The 7,355-nt window shown below is 35.6% G+C and overlaps 1 long non-coding RNA gene across 2 annotated transcripts; it reads right to left on the reverse strand.

The window, feature by feature from the left end:
* Positions 1–202: 202 nt before the first annotated feature.
* On the reverse strand, positions 203–1,244 carry LOC133780677 (uncharacterized). Of its 2 annotated transcripts, none has more exons than XR_009869503.1 (3): positions 1,018–1,244; positions 667–792; positions 203–515 (listed from the first exon to the last, which is right to left on the reverse strand). It is a non-coding gene; the product is annotated as an uncharacterized LOC133780677 (long non-coding RNA). The 2 variants fall into 2 exon arrangements; XR_009869504.1 differs by having other exon boundaries at positions 667–776; positions 1,018–1,243.
* Between the last annotated feature and the right edge of the window lie 6,111 nt (positions 1,245–7,355).

Genomic DNA, 7,355 nt, shown 5'->3' on the forward strand with positions numbered 1-7,355 from the left:
CTTATTAAAGTGGCAGCTATAGTCATCCATGTTGCATTAATGAAATTATTAGCTCTTATTAAATATATCTGTATTATACTTTCAAAAGCATCAATCAAGCAATCAAAGAATATGTACTATTATCTAATAGAAGTGTCAAAGGTAAGCATGAAAAATCATAGACAACCTATGACTTCAATACAGTAATGTGTATAAAAAGGAAGAATGAAAAGGCAAATAAAAGCAGACATTACATTCTATGATATCCCTTTGGGTTTGGTTGACAAGTCCTGGAAGTGATCTGAACCTAAAACAACACATATGGATTGATCTAATGCATCTAGTGCCATCTAACACTTTCTTAAAGATCATAAATTTTCACCTAAAATATTATAGATATATATAAAAACATATATCCTACTAAACAAACAGTAAGTTACATGATTTACCTGAGAATTTAAAGAGGAAAGAATACTGAAGTCGCTGTACTGGCCAGACGATTCCCTCAATAACTTTTTCACACCAGTAGAAACCTCCTGTCAAGATAAACTAAAGCTTAATATACTTAAACAATTAAACTCTATAAGAATGCTGCAAGAAAATCCCAAACAAAAATACTAGTTTCTAGTTACCAAATAGAGATTAACAATTTTCAAATAAATATGAATTACAATATAGAGAGCAAACCTTATTTACATTCAATCCTAATGCCTTGTTTCCTTCATCCAAGTCTTCCAACTTTTTTAATCTTTCACGCTCCAACTTTAGTGCAGCTTCTGCAGCTTTAGTAATGTCACCTACCACCAATAGCCCCTTTCACGCATCAGATAACAGAAAAATTCTTAAAAGAGTACAGAGAACATGAATAAACTGGAAAAAACAGAGGGGAATACAGTGGAGTGTCAAAAATGAACTATTGCCAAAACCTAGCTGATCTTTGTGAAAACTAGGGCTAAACTAGATTTTTAGATAAAAGGGCAAATGATTATATTTATAGATCAGTACAAGGTTGCTATATTTGCCTGGTAGCCAAATTACCTGCTAATGCTGAATTTATTGGTTTTTCAAATTCAGATTCCTTGGTTTTGGCTTTAGTTTGCAATCCTAAAGCTTCCTTCTGAACAGCAGCCTGGCTTTGACACTACAGATGATGACCCAAAAATTAGAAAACAGAAAGTCCAAATCTGACTTAAACAATAAAAAAGAAGAAGGAGATGAGAAATCATTAAAATTCCAGGGAAAAAAAATATCAAAAGCATGAGCACTTCAATGAAGGGAGGCAAAAAAAACAATACAGCATTATTAACAAAGGAATTGCAGTCTTACATTTTTCTTCCATCAAGTATGGCTGAATTTCAAGTGCCGACTCATTCTCAGAGTCGTCATCATCACTAAGAGATAAATCAAGAAAATACAAACTATTAATAGAAACTAGCGAGATCTCTAACAATCAATGCGATATCACATCCCATAGAAATATCATAGAAGTCTGTCATGAATACACAACAGCTGAATAAAGCTTTTGATGACAGAATAGGGATGCAAAACTTGAATTGATAAATGGAATATAAGTAAAGGAAAACAATCAAGGCCAGTTAAATGCATACCTAACAACCATATACTTCACACTAGTTAAAACAGAACATTTCACAAATGACAAATATGGAATAGAATATAGAAATAAGTTGAGACAACTGCAGTTATATAAATATATATATATAGAGAGAGAAAGAGACCTTTCATGAACTATGAGGCCTTGAAAGTGAGTATCAAAATATGAAATTCCAGAGCTTAACTGGTCAGAATCCATTGATGCTTCTGCAGCTTCAGCAACGCCCAAAAGCTTTAAACACTCATTCCAACACTCAGCACCCCTTCATGGAAGCTTAGCTGCAAGACCATAATACCCAACATCATTAACATCTTACATGAACACCCTATTACATTAACTGCGAATTGTCTAAGAAGTTGGCCAACTAGAACTAAATAAGTTAATCACAAATTTAAATGTTGTATTTATCTTTCCTGAAACTTCATAGAAAAAAATAAATATACTATTCAATGCAACGGTACCCTAGTCGCATTGAAGTCCCCGCTGTTACAACACCATCCCCACAGTCCCACCTCCATGCTAACATCTGCAACAACAGAGAAAGAAAGAGAGAGAATGAGATCGTGGGTGAGAGGGAAAGAACTAAATCTGGAGACACAAACAGATGTACATATATCCTTGTATATATATAATACCTATACATGAAATAAATACATCAAAATAGAACAACATCAGAGCAGAAACAGAACTAAGAAAACTTAAGAAAAAATAGGACAGAAATGGCAAAATAGACAATGAGAGTCACTAAGGAGGGACAAGTGACTAGCATAACAACCAAATAATAATCGTACCACACTTAATTCATAGTAACTGCTCTTTAAAAGTTCTATGTATCTGCCTTTATATAATATGCAATGTCCTAATGGGAATTTATATTTGGAAAGCCAACCAAAGAAAAAAAGTTACTTTTTGTAAACAAAAGTAGACCCTACAAGCAAACAAAATTAACAGATTACAGATGAAAATATTGAATACACCATAACAGATGGAAATACTCATCACAAGCTAAAATGACATGGTGAAAACTTATAAGAAATCAAGCTATAGAATCATGCCTTGTGTAGTCATGATAGCAACAAAAAGGATTATGCCAACAGGTTGCACCTTAAAAAAATGCCAAGTTTTATGCATTTTAATTTCTCATTAAGACCGGGCTAAAAGCATTGAAGCAATCAATACAAAATATTATATTACCACTGTGTCAAAAAGCAATCAGTTGAATATTTATATTAGATGAAATTAGCACATAAATGATCAACTCTTAATAATGGACCCATTCTAAAGATACTTTCATCTTTTACCAAAACACTGATAAGTGCTTATAGTAACTCTTAAAAAAACCATATTAATTATCAAAAGCATCAAACAAAGAAGCCTAAATATGATTTTGATTAAGAGCTTATCCAATTTTAGTTTAAGGATCAGGTTGTTTAGTTCTACCTCTTTTTATGAATTCCTACTTTGTAGGACTCAGCTAAGCGGCTGAAGCTATATATAAACTCTTGTAATTCTTTTGTTTCTTAGTGAAGTGGATTTAACAATGTTTTAGTGTTTCCTTCCTTAACCAGCTTTACTCGTTATGTAATCTTCCTTTCATCTTATTGTTTGTTTTATCATTTTATTCTTCTTTTGACGATATGATTTTGACAACTTGTAAGTTTCAAATTAACTTCATAACTATTACTAATTTTTTAAAGAAAACATACTAATCTATATACTAAAATTTATCAAAGTGCACCAGACACTGTATAAGACTAAAAATATTCCTGTCCAGTCATTTCTACTGAAATCCAGTCCAAAGGTTTATTTAAATAACTAACTTCTTCGTGTGACTGGAGAATACATACCACAAGCGTAAATCAAGCAACTAATGGCATACAGAACAATTAGCTGAATACAGTAAGTTGTCCCTCGAAACCTATGCACACAAAGGAGCCAAAGACAGCATATTATCAGGCAGTATAAAATGCTCGGAACTTACTTGCATTTTGGGTGTTGATCGCAGCCAATAAAGTAGCCGGCACCGAATCGACTGACTTTAAAAACCAATGTGCCCTCAAAACAGCTAAGAAGCAAAACCATGAAATAGACTAATTAAAATTTAAAAATAAATAAATAAGCATTTAATTAGGCAGCATAGACATTCCCCATTAAAGAGGAATAATAGAAATCATGCCCCCCTAAAAAATGATTAGCGCCAACCTTGAAAAGGAAAAAATTTAAAACCATCTAAGAACCATTATGCAAAGAAGGAAAAATAAATGTAGAGAATTTTTGAAATGCAATTCATAAATGTAAAATAGAGAGGACAAGAATATTTCTACACAATACATTTTGCATAAAACTTTGCTATTACTTAATGTTGAAATTATCATTGATTCTAGGTGATATTACAGCCGTATTTTACAATTGTGATCAGTTATTAATTTTCTCATTTGTAATAATGCTGATAGTATGCTATCAGAATATATCTTTATAAGCAATTAATTAGGAGAAAACTCTTATATATTCAACCTTAAATGAATGAATAAATTGCCTGCATATGGAAGCGAATTTTCAATTATCAAATGGCCAAATTCTCACAATCCAATTTGGTTGTATCCTTAATTGGACAAGTGCCAATGATCTCCATTTCATCATTACAAAAAAAGACATAAAGGTAGTGTGCAAAACATAGTATTTCAGGCAAAAAAATAAGTAATAAAATAGAAGAACAAATTTACAAAACATGCAAAATTTAAATCTAATTTCATTTCTTTTCACTTCTGTGATCAAGAACCTAAAATATGCAAATGAAATACAATTTCAAAAACTGATATGCAAATAATCATAGTTTAACTTTAAGAGAGTAGAGCTTCAGATCACACTTATAACAAAAGCTTAATAAAATCAGATAATAGAACATGCATAAATCAAATCTAGACAATCCTAACTTCATACAAAAAAAAATACAGCAAAAAGGACTAAAGGAGAGGTAACTACAAAAAGACCAACACAAGCAATTCTAACCATGGTAGAGACTAACTACAATCAGTTACAGGAAGAGTCTATATTAACAAACCAAATAGTAATACTAACAGAACTAAAGACACTAACAAGTACAAATAGTAAAGTATTGACTAAGTGTTGCCGGCAAGAGAATACTCAATAGTTATATGGTTAATAAATTTATTAATTAATTGATTTTAAAATCACTCTTCATTTACCTAAAAGTTTCATTTACTTTCGGTGAATTAATTCCAAAGTGAGTCAAGAATCTCAATCTATCAAGTAGTTTGAATAAGTATATACCTTACTTAACCCTTCCTATTAGTCGTGCATGGAGGCATTCAAACTAAGGAAAAGCAACTAAACTCTAAGGCACACTGTGACATACAGAACATGAAAAATTTCCCACAGGCCCCAACAACTAAACTCTAAGGCACAGTGTGAGGAATAACTACTCCAAATCCATGATTTAAAACACTTAGATTTAACACAAAAGAAGTAGCATGAAAGCAGAAATGAAAAATAACAGAGAAATTAAGAGAACACAACTAAAATTACTTGGTTACAAAACTAGTTCTCACAAACACAGCTCTCTCTCCAGAGACAAACGAGCCTATATATACGAAAGTCAGGATTTTAGAAATAATTCCAACACAAGCATATATATATTGATAATATTCAAAATGTTTTCTTGATATTAAATTGAAATCTGAAAAAAAAAACAAATTATACCTCACAGAGACAAACGGAGGTCTCCAGTTCTTGCTCAAAGCCAGCGGGAGAGATAAACAGAGAGGGGGGGACGAGAGACTCAACGACTACAGCACGGGCGTGGTCATGGTGTGCTTCAGTTGCATGAGTACTAGTGTGAGGGAGGCTTCAGCAGGGGTGTGGTTGTGGTGTGGTTCAAGGGCGCGAGGGTTAGAAAGCCGAGAGAATGTGAGAGAGTGAATGAGAGAAAGAGCAAGGGAGAGCGAATGAGAGAAAGACTGAATGCACTGAGAGATTAGGGATTAGGGATTTGAGACTGAATGCAATGAGAGAAAGACTGGTAGAGATTAGGGATTTGAGAGAGAGAGAGAGGCACGCTGGTAGAGATTAGGGATTTGAGAGAGAAGATTTACCAGAGAGAGAGAGAGAGGCACGCTGGTAGAGATTAGGGATTTGAGAGAGAGAGAGGCACGCTGGTAGAGATGCACTGAGAGATTAGGGATAAGTTTTTTTTTTCATTTGCTGTTCTCTTTTGTCAATTTCAGGCGGCAAAAAGTGTTTCATTTTCCGCCTAAATTTTTTTTTCCCGTGTCTTTTTTTCTCCGTGTCTCCAATCAATAGCACTTCTAAAATTATGTTATATTTTAATGTAATATTTGAGAAAAATTGTTGTAGTGTTTGCACCCACGATATGTCCAAGGAATGTCACTTCTGTAACCAAAATTCACATTTCTTAAACTTGGCGTACAACTGATGCTCCCTCAACCTCTGAAGAACCTATCGAAGATGAAGCTCGTGCTCTGTCTCTGAACTGGAATACACCACGATGTCGTCGATGAAGACAATAACAAACTGATCCAGAAAATCCTTGAACACCCTATTCATTAGATCCATAAAGGTTGCTGGGGCATTGGTCAAACCAAACGACATGACCAGAAACTCATAGTGCCCATACCGCGTTCGAAAGGTCGTCTTAGGTATATCCTCATCCTTGATCCTCAGCTGGTGATAACCAGATCGAAGATCAAACTTTGAGAACAATGTCTTACCCTGCAGCTGGTCGAACAAGTCATCAATCATTGGTAGGGGATACTTATTCTTGATAGTCAACTTGTTCAATTCCCGATAGTCTATACACATTCTTAAGGTCCCGTCCTTCTTTTTCACAAACAAAACTGGAGCACCCCATGGCGAGTAACTAAGCCTGATAAACCCCAAATCTAGAAGCTCCTGCAACTGTATCTTCAATTCTTTCAGATCCGCCGGTGCCATCCTATATGGTGCCCTCGACACTGGCTCCGTCCCCGGTGCCAGCTCAATAACAAACTGAATCTCTCTACGTGGCGGCAACTCGGGCAAATCCTCAGGAAACATATCCAGGAACTCGCAAACCAATCTAATCTCCTCCGGTCCTACTGGTGACACTCTGGTGGTATCCACCACACTAGCCAGAAAGCCTATACATCCACCCTGTAACAAGTCTCTGTCTCTCAACGTCGATATCCTGGGCACGCGGGGTCCATGCACCACTCCCACAAAAACAAAGGGTTCCTCACCCTCTAGCTCAAAAGTCACCATCTTCTTCCTACAGTCAATGGTAGCTCCATATCTAACCAACCAATCCATACCTGGAATCATATCAAAATCCTCCATACTCAATTCAATTAAGTCTACTGATAACCCCTACCATCAACTATCACTGGCAGTGCTCTAATCCACCTCCTAGATACTACCAGTTCCCCTATAGGCAAAATAGTCCCAAACCCTGAAACACAATACTCACTAGGTCTACACAGTCTATTAATCACCTTACTAGAAACAAATGAGTGTGTAGCACCAGAGTCAATCAATACAGTAAAAGGAGTGCCAGCACTAGAAAGCTGACCTATCACTACCGAGGGACTAGCCTCGGCCTCTGCCTGCGTCAGGGTGAACACTCGAGCTGGAGTCAAGCTGTCCACCTTCCCTATATCTCCCTTCTTCGCTGTCGGGCAATCTTCCTTGAGGTGTCCCACGACCCCACACACATAACAGGCCTTAGCCCGACACTCACCCGGATGGCGTC

Source organism: Humulus lupulus, chromosome 5 (assembly GCF_963169125.1).
Source record: "Humulus lupulus chromosome 5, drHumLupu1.1, whole genome shotgun sequence".
Classification (NCBI taxonomy): domain Eukaryota; kingdom Viridiplantae; phylum Streptophyta; class Magnoliopsida; order Rosales; family Cannabaceae; genus Humulus; species Humulus lupulus.